The sequence below is a fragment of the Malurus melanocephalus genome, unplaced genomic scaffold (genome assembly GCF_030028575.1).
Source record: "Malurus melanocephalus ecotype Western Australia unplaced genomic scaffold, MMel_1.1 scaffold_14, whole genome shotgun sequence".
Classification (NCBI taxonomy): domain Eukaryota; kingdom Metazoa; phylum Chordata; class Aves; order Passeriformes; family Maluridae; genus Malurus; species Malurus melanocephalus.
In genome coordinates this window covers 4,238,498-4,251,187 of record NW_026623246.1, presented here as the reverse complement: position 1 = coordinate 4,251,187, position 12,690 = coordinate 4,238,498, and the positions used below count along the sequence as shown (strand labels likewise).

The window sequence follows — 12,690 nt, the reverse complement described above, 5'->3', positions numbered from 1 at the left end:
ATTTCTCTTTCCTGCTTAGGACCCAAGATACCTTGAGCTTTCATTCCTTGGAAAGTGCCTGTAGTCTTCCCTACTTTTGTAATTAAGAAAGCTGGGATTACAAGAATATGTCCTCAGCTGAGTGTTACTAGCCTTTTCAATGCGTGAGGAGCAGTGGTTTTTCTTCCTCTGTATTCTTTATCCCATGGTGCAGTTGTTTTTGGTGGAACTTGGTTTCTTTCTTGCAAAGTCACTTCTCATTTGGGAAAGAAACACAACTAGTTGCATTTTAGAATGACTCACTACAGACAGATCTTCCAGTTTATTCTTAATGCTCAATAAGGCCTTTCTGGCCTAAGTGCAGGTTATTTCACAGGCCTGCTTTTCTSTGTTGCCTGATTTTACAAATGGCCGTTACAAAGTGGCAGTAAAGGCTTTACTTTTCCATTATTATATTTTGTACTTTGAGTTCCAATGAATTCTAAGAAGTTCCATTGTATTTATTGGTTTAAATGATTGAAGTCCAGACTATTTTTATTCTTTAGTGCAGATTTAGGTTAGATGATTTCAAAAATGATAAAAAAATATATGTAGGAAGACATCTTGTGTTACGTTAATAATTAAGACGTTTTTTAATAATTGGGAAAAGCAGTTTTTGGTCTAATTTAAAATACTAAAATGGGGGAAAATTACTCATTCATACTTCATAAATAGCCTGTATAAGTCCTTTCAGCTGAAGATTGTTCTGGACTCCAGCAGGCTTTGGATCAGTGGTTCTAATAAATGAGTCTTTGAAAAAATTATTTCATTCTTGTGAAAATCAGTTATGCCTATTCCGTTCTTTAATGCCAGCTGCTTTTTGTATTATGTGCTAGAATATAAGTAAATAACTTGAATTGTGTACTTTCTTCAGACCTTCTTTTGRAGAGATCAGGTGTCAGGTGTCACTTGACGAGTCAGGTTTACACAAAAATACCCCAAACAACTAACATTTTTTTTCCATTGTTAGAATAAAATCCCTGCAAATGCCAGTTCTTTGTATAATGCAAGACCACATCTGCTATAGAAAACCTGTCATGCTCTTACATGTGAAGTCACAACATGAAAACATGAAGAATGTTGTAAAAACAACTATATTTTGAAGTTAAACACAGTGGAAGTAGATAAACTGTTTGTTCCTGAAACAAACTTATCTTTTTCTACCACTCCTTTATTCTTCCTCACATTTAGAGGACAAAAAAGCATGTCTGTTTAAAGGAAAGCTGTGAAGCGTGAGGTTGCTTTTTGGAATGTCTGCAACCTGAAAGAATTGTAGGTATGTCTCCAAAACCAGGCAAATAAGACTCTTTGCTGTAAACGTAGTACAAGTTGTGAATTTAAAAAAACATAAATTTAATCTAAGGAAGAAAAAAACAAAACCAGAGGTAAAAGAAATTTGTGAGCATCTTTCCACAATGAGTCATGGACTGAAATATATTTATACTTCATCTAGTGAAGTATACATATTTATACTTCTCCTTCCAGCATGAAGAAACTCTGCCTGTTTTAACAGAATTTTGTCTTCCTGGTGTGCTTTTGTTTTCTGTAGTTCCCACAGAAACCTGGAAACCACTGCTGTACCTGCTGCAATCTCTCTTTGGTATTAGAACTTTCCATGACTTGAGAGTTTCTGGCACTCTGAGATCAATATTRAGGTGAATTTGTTCTTCTGTTTTATCCTTCCTTCCATATACACATGTGATCATATGTTATAACTGTAGATCCTGTAAGTGGTTGCTGAAGCCAGAAGTTTTAGAAAATGATGGGAATTGCATGAATCACATTGTTTCCATAAATTAAATGAGAATAGCCAAGAAGGAATGGATAATACACTTTAACACATTTTACACCTTGAAAGTCCGTGTGCATGTTAGCAGAGGTTATTGTCAGACTGTTTTGGACATGAGCAGGTAGAGAATGTTAGGGATTTGAGCTAGAATGTAACACTTCCCCTAAAATAGTCTGAACCTGATTTGTCTGCAGCTATGATTTGTGTAGCTGCTGTAAAATGTATTCTCATCACTGAAAATATGGCACACATTTAAAACCAGTTTTAAGTATCAGTGAATCATTGAGGTTGGAAGGAACATCTGAAGATCATTTAGTTCAGTAAACTGGACCTGGCTGTCCAGGATAGTGTCCAAGCTGGTTTTGACCACAAGTATGGAGAATTCAGCAGCTTTTCTGGCAATTTGTTTCAGTGGTTGATCATGCTTATAGTAAAATTTTGGGGGGAGGGGTTATGTTTAAATGGGTTTTCCTCTATCTCAGTTAGTTTCTAACTAATGTCTCTTCTAGTTTCATACTTGCCCTCCAGCTGGACTTCTCGCTATTGTTCATAACCCCTTCARTTTCCAGTTCAGTTCACTGTCCATTTATATCTGCCCCATACTTTATTAGTTTGTCCATCAGAACATTATGGGAGACAGTGTCAAAAACCCTYCTGATGTTATGGTGAAAAACACCTGCTGCTCTTCTCTCATCCACCAAGCCAGCCAACTCTTTACAAATGCCATCAGGCTGATTAAGTACGTTTTATTCTTCTTGATAAATCCACCTTCTTGTCCTTGTGTGTTTGGTAGCCTTTCTTCTTGCCCTTCATGTCCCATACCAGATGAACATCCAAGTGAGCTTGGGATTTTCCTAGGGCTTTGTTGTTCCTGACCCTTATCACTGTGTGCTCAGACAGTGTCTTTGTTTCATTTGGATCACCTGGATCACACTTGTGCACTCACTTTTCACATTTGTGTTCCTTGTACACTCAGTTTTCACATTTGAGTTCAGTCACAAGCTTCTTGTTTGTCCATGCAGGCCTCCTGCCACCTTTGCTTTATTCTTTGCACCCTGGTAAGGACCATTACTGAGCTTGTAGGAGGAGAATCGTGAAAACCAAACAGCTCTCCAGGACAGCCTCCTTTGAAATTCTTCCAAGCTGATCATTGAGCAGTCCTGTTCTGTGGAACTCCAGGCCTGTAATGCTGTTATTTGGCTTTTCTTGTTGCTCTCAGGATCCTGCATCTTGCTGTTCASAGTCACTGTAGCCAAGGTGGTCCCTGAACTTCATGCTCCCAAGAATTCTTCCTTTTCTGTAAATACTAAGTGCAGTRGATTGCTGATTCCTTTTTGGAATCTCAGTCACCTGTGTCAGAAAGCAAGTGTTAGCACATTCTGGAAACCTACTGGATTGCTTGTGTTCTGCTGTGGTGTTCATAAAATTATTAAAAAGATTACATATTTTATTGCATACATTTTTGTGTATACCTTTTGAATTGGTCTTGAACAACATAAAGACTTTACAGGCTGTTGGCCAGGAACTTGTACAGAGGAATTAAATGCAGAGAAGAGGAATTTTCATTAGAGGGTTAATTTGTTTTATCGTACAACATAATTGAAAAGYCAAGATATAAATTTGGTAAGAAAAGCAGTAAAAAGTCTGGAAAATGACTATTAAATAAAACTGAAACAAAAGCTTGCATTCCTGTAGTTAAGTAGCTTTTAGTGATGGTTTGATGTCAGTTTCATTTTTGAAATCTGGTTGAAATATTTTATTAAGTTGTGCTGTCTTCATGTCTTGCTGCATCTTAGTGGAGTGCAGGTCTCTTATCATCATTTGACATGTGATGTTTTGTGCAAACACATCCATAGAAGTTCTGCCGTTTGACCTGAACTTGCTGTATGGTGATTTTTTTTAAAAATAATTTCTCCCTTGAAAGATGAGGTTAGGAAATATGTTGTCCTTTTTACAGATATAGTAAAATATGAAAGCAAAAGCCTCCAGAGGAGAGCTGCTTCTCTAGTACTAAATACTTTTGCACTGTCCCGTTCCTGTCACTTACGTAATGAGGAGCTTGGCATRTGTGTAGTAGTTTGTGATTGATGGCTCACAGTGTGTGTACTAACACTTTGGACAAGACTGGTAAAATACATTCCTAAGTTACACTATTAGGTTAATATGATGCTAGGTGAATTTTTTGTTCAGGATTGAAAGACCTGCTGCTGGCTGAAAGAAGRTTGTGGTGGCACAAGACAGACTTTCTGCTGAAATATAAGCAACTCTGAATTTAATTCATGTGACTTTGTTTGTTATATAGTGAATAGTGAACCTGTAATTTTCCGCTAATAAACCGCCTGCTTGTTTCTTGGTTTCTGCTAGTATGTTGCTTTTCCCTCTGTTCTGCGCACTCAGATATGCTTTTATTTAATTATTTAAATAAAAGATACATTTTTATTTAATTTCTTTTTGAATGTTGTAGTTTTCTATAACTTGTTTTGTAGGGTTTTTTGGCTGTGATGTTAGTACTCCCCTGAGTASTGACAGAAGTGTTATACCTGATATGATTGATTTAGAACTTGCTTGTTAAAATGGTATGTTTTTCTTGAAATGGTAATTTCATTAAATTTCACTGGCACATTAATTTCAGACTTCGAATGTAGCTCTCACAGACTGTCTAGAACCTGTTGATGGCATTTTGTGTTCTTTTACATACAGAAAATGTGTTGGTGGGTGAACARTTTTTCAGTCTGTTGGAATATACTGGCTCAGGTGCATTTATGTACCATATCCTGGGATTGTGCACCTGAATTTCTGGCACAGGTTGTTTGTTTCAGCATTTAGTTGTTAAAAGTTTCTGACATTTTAACTGCTAGATTTATTCCATATTTACTAAGAGTCTTTAGAGTGGGGATTTTTTATCTTTTAAATTAGTTTTGCACTGTAGCCCTGAAATTTCCAGTTAAAAAATAAAATTTAAAAAAGACCTTTGACCCTTTATTCTATCCAGTCTTTTTAGAATGGGAACTTGTTACTCATTAATGTACTTTGTGCTTAGTATTCAATAAGGAGGTAAGTTTTTAACGTGTGACAGATTATTCATGTTTGGTTAAGTCTTTGTAAGCCTTTGCATGTTGTCAATCACACCATCACAATACATCTTAAGAATGATGACCACCTAATGCTCTCTCTCATCCCTTCTCACCCTGTTCTCTTCCTACTGAACTGTTACTTCCTCCGTTGTTGGGGTTTCTTTCCATTATTTAGTGTGTGGCAAGGCTTCCTCCTTTRAAGAGCAGACAACTTAAGAAAAGCCAGGGGATTATATGCTGATTTTGCGGCTCTGGAGGTCAATGTTCAAACAATTCGATGAGGGGAAAAAATTGCTCTGAGTAGTGCTGGTGGTGGGATTGTTGTTTGTGTGGTTGCGTAGCGTGTCTAGTTGGTAATACTGTTCACAACATTGGCACGTGCTGGTGTCATTCCCCATCTGTCCAACATTCTGTTCCGCCCAGACCATGGCCCGTGCTTGGCCCCCGCTGCAGGACATGGCAAACTGGAGACAGGGAAGGTGTTCAGGGCCTGGAGCACCTGCCTGGATGGGAGACCACTGACACCAGCCTTGCTCAGCCTAGAGAAGGGAAGGAAGGTGGAGGAGGCAGCTGGATGGGGCATTCAGCCTCTTGGAAGGGAAGGGAYGAGAGAACTGTTGCAGTAAGGGAAACTCCAGCTGAATGGAAGGAGTTGAGGGTGATTAAACATTGGAACAGGTTGTGAGAGGTCCTGGAACCTTCCTCTTTGGAGACTTCTGGGACTTCACTGTGCAAAGGCCTCAGCAGCCTTTTAATCAGTAGTCTCCAGTGTCAATGATTAGAGTTGTGYGTTTGTTTCTTTTTCTCAGAAAAAACTTCTACATTGTAGCCTGCTACATTGTAAAAAGTCTCACTGGCATGTCCTTTCTAATAAAAATGACGTTTTTCATAATATAGTTGTGCAAAGAAAAGGGCACCTGTCTGTGCCTGTAGACTTTTTTAAATTATTGGGAAAATGGAACTAGGTTCACTGCAAAATACTGGTGTGGGGCTTTTTTTTTCTTTATTTTCTYTTTTTCTCCCRGAGTCCCACATATATGGTACCTCGTGAAGATTATATTTTTTGTATAAAGTAAAGCTCAGCAAAAGTGCTATTTTTGGACTAGTCTGTTTCAGAGAYAAAGGTGTTTTCTGGATAAGAAACAACCCAAACAGAGTGTGGATCTTGGTCTTAAGCCTGTCTCAAGAAATTAAGTGAGATGACTGCACAGCACGTGGCTTTTCATCACCCAGCATAAATTTTTACTAGGGTGATRTTTAGGTCAAATTTACAGTTCCTCTTTATTAGCGAACTTTGGAAGATGGAGTTTCGGTAAAGAAAATGAGAATGAGGTCAACTTTCTTAGGAGTGTTTTGTCTGTGTGGTTCCTGTATTAACAACTTTTTTTAGGTTCAGTGCTCTGGAAACATGAAGGTACAAATTTGCCTTCTAGAGTTTTCTTTCTTACTTTATCCKTACATTGGGGAATTCCAGAGACTGTGTTTTAAACTAAATTCTTGGAAAGCCTTTTTGTTTTTTCTCATCGTGCTTTAACTTCTTAGTGTAAATAATTCTCTCTGTCAAGATCTTGGGAATAAGATCATAATAAGCACATACGATATCAGTGTGCTTCTAAGAGTGAGAAATCCTGGAGGAAATGAGGAGGTTGTGATTTAGGCCATTGTACCACAGGCTTGGCCTGTTGCTTGGCCTTTATTTATTAATGAGATCAGTGGATGCTATTACTGATTTCCAAATAACATCAGTTATGTGGCTGTTTGTGTGCGGGGTTGAAGATAGGCTTGTGAGTAGCTCTCAACTTGGTGGGGTGGTACCCTGTTGGCCAGAATTTTGGTGGCACTGCTTATATCCTTTCATTAAACACCCCAAAAATATTTGTAAGCTAAGAAAGTGAGGTTTTGCACAGCTTTCTCCTATATAGAAAGTTGAAAGGAAAACAGTATTGAGTTACATTCCCTTAACTTCTATCTCCACTCCCCACTGACTAAATCAGAGTAAGWCCTTGCTTCTAGAATTGGCTTCAGATGAGGCTTTCTATTTATTCATTTTMTGTTACAAATTGAGCAAAGATGATACTGCTTAGAAACCAGTTCCTTCTAGTTCATAGGAAATTTTGCATGCATCTCCTCTGAGGCCTGGCTGCATTTCTGGTGGTGTTCTTAGCAGTCTCTAGCTGAAGTGGTTCAGTGAAGGGGCAAGCAGTAAGCTGTTAGGTTGGCCAAGCCCATCACTTCTAGAAATGTCATGTAGGCTTGAGAGATCATTTGGAAAGTGAAACTTACTTCTTATTAGTTGGCTTTTTTTGTGGTGATGAATGGTAATRTGCTAATATGAGCAAACTTCTGTTTTTTAAGATGCTTCCTGCATTTAGGGAAGCAAATGTTCTCTTTGTCTTAACCCTTCAGAGGATGCCCTGATTTTTTTTTCTTAGAGTTTCAGAATGATGAATTGTGCCACCAGCATAGTGAGGTTTAAGACCATAATTCTAAGCGACACATCATTACTAAGATCTGCCTAGATACCATCCCTGCGGAGCTACATGTGTTGAGTCTGTGGTTTCTTGCAATCAGTGTGTTTCCCCTTCAGTGGTAAGCACTAAAAATTACCCCTCAGTTCACAGTGTAATTGAAATGTTGAGGCCAGAGGGTGAAGCCATTGACTTCCTCTGTACATATAATGGGGCAGTGCTTCTAGTTGACGAAAAACAGGTCTTTGCCAGTACTAGAATAGTATTTTGCATACTGTTTGTTTTTTTCATAAAAGTTCCTTTCATCCTGTGGTTAAGAAATAAAAAGGTTTTAAATTCATTATATGAAAGAATTATTAAGTGTCAAATCTCTTTCATGCCACAGGTAATTTGCCTGTTACATACAGACAAATTCAGACACCTGGCTTCTCTGCACCTTTGATCATTTAGACATTGCAGTAATTTAGGCATTGCAGTAATTTTACATAGTGCTTTTCACATTTCATCTGAAAAAGTACATTCCATTGTCCGAACTGTAAAAATAAGTGGGATTTTGGATGTACTCCTTTCTTCAGCATAATATATTACTGCTTTCAGCATCTGCCTGGTCTGTACWTCATTGTTTTGAATTTTCTAACTAAATGCTTAGACTTGGAGCTATACCCCATAAAGTGAAGTGCAGCACTGTCTTTGCTCTGGCTGTAGTTTGTGAATTTGAGCTCTTGTCCCCTAGAAAAACAACATCTTTAACTCTTGCAGACATACTGAAAATGGGAAAAGTACAGATTAATCTATTGAAAAATGAATGTTGATCAGAAAAAAAAGTTTCTTGTTCTATCTCTACTCATAATTCTTTGCCAAGAATATAGCTAACTTTATAATTTTCAGTTACATTTTTTCCTAAAGCATGTATATAAGCATTATRGGATTGAAATGTATTAAAAGCACTAGCTTACACTTCTGCAAGTTTCTTCTTTTGATGAAAAGATYACAATATCTGCATTTCTGTAGGATAACTGCATGCTGAATTAGCAGAAGGCAGTATGGATGAAAATACAAAGCTCGTTTTCTTCCAGCAAAAGACAGTGTCAGAAGCAAGTGATGTAATGGAGTGGAGAAGTAAAAATTCTTGAATCTGATTTCTCTTGTTCGTGGCATCGGTCTGCCCATCTGTCAGTTGCTCTGCAGTTGCTCTTGAGATTCCTGGCCAATTTTGGTAAAATTTCAAGGCAGGAAGAAGGTGTCAAAGATAATAAAGTGCCTGGAAATTCAGAGCCTCTCAGTAGGTAGGTGGAAGAGAAGCCCCAGTTAATGCCTCTGAAGGTGAGATGGGGGAGCTCTTGTGGCAAGTCAGCATAGGCGTGACTGCCAGAAATATATTCTTTCCTTTATAGGGGATCTGACAGGATGAAAGAAGATGAGGGGGAGATACAAGATGTATGAGGCCGAAGTCAGTTCTACTACTCATGCAGCAACTTGATATGTTTAATTTGTTTCTAAAATAAACCTTAAGCCTTCTTAGAATTCCAAAGCTCTCTGGAAAATATGTTAACTTCTTTTAAATGGTATTTTCCTCCAAGTCAATCTACCTTTGGATGAATGAAGGCTTTAGAGAAAAGATGGAAATTTGCACAGTGGTGGGGAAGGGCTTTGATCATAYCCACATRTTTTTATAAAACAAAAAATACTGGWAATAATGAAAGTTAGTTTCACATTATGTCACATGGCTGATCTGATAACATTGTCCATGCAAAGCTGGGCTTGTTCTGCRTAGAAAAGGATTATAGAAAAACTGAAGGAAAATCTGAATTTTTAGCTCTCTTCCAGTTATGTAAATTGCTGAGAGAGATTACTAGATATTGTAGAGATTAATCTTGGAGTTAAAAAAAAAATTAGAGTTTAAGCATCTGAAAACACAGCATATGAAAGCAAGGTTATAGGGTCTAAACTAAAATTTTATTTGTAAACTTTATATACAGGGAACAGGGATGTTTGGTTTTGTTGTTTGTTTGAGGTTCCTTATCTTCATTCAAAGGAATGAAAGCTTCATCAAAGTTCTAGACAAACCTCTGGCACTGTGCAAGTTTACAAAAATTGGGGACAGCCAGAAGAGACAGCTAGGCATGTCASCAAACTGTGGTGGTTAACAAACTGCTTTTATTTAACTCTTCTTTTGGGAGTGACAAGTGCTGATACTTGTTTCTCTGCTGGTTCTGTAGCTTGAGTGTGACTTCTCTGCACTGCATTATGTTGCTTGTAATCAATACAACAAATTGCCTGACAGATTTGAAAACCTAACCTGGAGTAGCTTTACTTGTAGCATATGTTAGCTACTATATTTACACTTTATTCCCCTACAAAAGGGAAGTGAAAGTGCAGGTGTGAAGGATATTTCTCATTAGTAATCCAGTATCTTAGACTCTCTGTGCCCTGCCCATGCATCCCCCAGGAGAAAATGTGTTAACAAAGGRCTTCAGACTGTGCTGAGTAATTCASTGTAATGTTTCTACATGGCAACTTTCTCTGTAGCATTTGCATAACATTAACGATGTGGGAGTTCTCCTCAAGCTTTACATTTATGACACCACAGGTGGGAACAGGAGAAAGGCATTTGGAAAGGCACCTGTGAAGAGTGCTTTGAGATCTCTCTTGCTGTGGAGGTGAAGTGGCCGAGAAGGGTGTTCAGTGTACATGGACCTCACCAGCTGGAGTGCAGCAGCCTTAAACAAGTTTGCTCTAAGAGCTTAGGGCTCCTGCTGCTATGGGAAAGTCTATAGGGAGGGATTAAGAAATGTAATGTTCACTTACAAGTTTCTTCCTAGGATTTTCAGGACATGTGTACAATGACTCTGATCATTACTTGAGTTTCGGGAGAGCAATTYTAAAAGAAACTCACATTGTCATTCKSAAGTCTAACACCTTGAAGAACTAGTGCTGAGTTTGATGTCTTTTTACTCTGATAGTGCAGATGGTAAAGTTTAAAATGATAGAGATTGCCAATCTGTAAGGGTAAGTTAAGTTCTCATGTAACAAAAACATATTTTYATTATGGAAAAAAACCTCTATGTTAAGAATAGCAAAATAAAGATGTTCTGTGAAAAATAAGATGAATTACTATGTAATATGTTTTCCAGCATACCAAAACTGATTTTCTGGGTTTGTTTTTTGGTTTTCAGTTCAGTCAATGATATTAGTTAAATGAAAGAAATGTTGCGAATTTTTTTATTGTAATTGAKGTTAGACTTCAGCTTTCTGAAATTGAAGCTTACCTTTCTGACTGAGAGCTTGATACAGTCCCTTTCTTGTTCTATTGGTGGACTGCCCTCCAGCTGAGGGAAAAGGAAGTCAGGGGAAGMGGTGATTATTTCTGCTAGCTGATAAACTCGAGTTGCTTCACACATGCTCTAGTAATTTTATTTTAATGAAGATTTTATTTTTTTAACTAGCTTCAGAAAGTGTGACTGTTCTGATTACCTGTTAGTAAGGCTATGTTAACGTCAGCATTTCTACTTGGTGTTGAAGCACATTTCTGTTATTACTTATGTATCGGAGTTRTGCTTTGAAGTAGACTGTGTAGCTAAGTACTGAGAGCCTTCTGTTTTACCGGGATATGAGGATTTTATTGAAAAGTTCTTAATACTCAATAGTTCTTGTGTTTACCTACAGTAATAATTTTTAATTTTGGTTCTCTTCTTACAGTCTGAATGCAGAGAAAGCAGTAATATGTCTGTATTCTGATCAGGCTGGCACTGTGTCTGGTGTGACATGGGTCTTGCTTTCTGGGATTGTCTTTCAGATTGTGTCTCTGCACACCAACAGTTCAGCCTCTGAACACCCCCTGGTAGCAGTAAGAGGGTATTGGCTTSTAAGTTAAGGTGCTTCAGTGTGGTCACAATTGCTGATTAGCTTTRTTCTAGCCTTGTATTTAGAGATTGCTAGATTATTGAGAAGACTTAACTGTATTATAACAGACTTGATGTCTAAATAAATGTCCCAGTAAATGGAAAGGATTTTCTCTATGCTCAGCAGAGCTAGCGCTGTATTTTCCTATGTGTTTCTATGGACATTAATTTTATTTTTGGATGGAAATTTTAGGATTCTGAAGCCTAATCTTAAGCAGGCAAGTAACTTACTTAGTTCRGGCTTTGTGCTGGGATCAGAAAATAACAGCTGAACACATGGCACTGCAGTGTAGTGAAGAATGGGAAGGTAACAGGAAGTCCCTGCTGGAATTCTTCCTGTGGTGGTGCTCAAGCCAGTTGTGAGCCTGTGTGTGTTCAGATAGGATCACTGATACCGTAAGAAAAAAGCCTTCTGTRAAAGAAAATGTGTGTGTTGTTGATACCAAAGCCATTACATTTGATACAATTTAATTTAGATGCTTTTACCATCATTCCTGGAGGTTTAAAAAAAAAAGGAAAACCGGCCTTTTTTTCTAATTTGGTCATGGCTGCATCATTGCTGGTGTGTACAGTGTCTTCTAGAGATTCACCCATAAACTAGAAACAATTAGTAATGTATCTTAGAGTTGTTTTTGTGAGGACAAATTAAATGRTGGTGAGTGGTACATTATGGTAATAATAAACATTGCAGTATTTTTCTTCCATGTTTTGCTTGAACAGGAAAAATAACCATGTAGAGAAAGTTCAAATTAAGTTAAATTGCATTTTGTCTTACAGTGGAAATTAGGTAAAATAGTCAGGTGAATCGTACTGATGTGATTTAAAATGCATTTAACATAGACTTTGATAGACTTTTGTAATTTTTTTCCTGGATTTTGCTGTTTTCGTGCTCTGCCAGCATTAAAAACTAAGGATGGTAAGAGTGAGTGGACACTGAAACAGAACTGATACAGTTGTGTGGACGCTGGGTTAGACAAACAGGAATTTCCACAGAGCAGTACATTTGCCATCCAGGAACTTGCAGGTGGAGAGCAAGTGATCTGTTCTTGCAGACATTGAGCTTGTAGGTAGCAGTGATGATAGCTTGAGTAAACTTACATGTTCTCAGGAGTTTAATCTCATTAACACGGTCGATGTTACTAAGTGCTTAATGGTGTGACGGAGGTGTACTTTGTGTAAGAGTACATACAGCTTTCATTTCTTACTCAGTCCCCACTAAACTTGGCTGTGCATTTCTTAAATGGAACAGTGCTGGAAGATTGCTTCCAGTTTCTAAAGATTGCCAACTGCTTTACTAGAGTTCATTTTGAAGAATCAGATCCTGTTTCATATCCAGTATAATCATTTTTATGGCATAGCATACAAAATGATATTTTTCTGTAGCTGAAGCTAGAAAAAAAAGGCAGTTTTTGTTTGGATATTGATTGTTTGCTGAAGCA

The 12,690-nt window shown here is 37.7% G+C and overlaps 1 protein-coding gene across 4 annotated transcripts in view; it reads left to right on the top strand.

Moving 5' to 3' along the window:
* The window catches only part of ARHGAP21 (Rho GTPase activating protein 21), a 111,681-nt gene that overhangs the window by 13,456 nt on the left and 85,535 nt on the right, over positions 1-12,690 (top strand). The gene's annotated exons all lie outside the window — the stretch shown is intronic.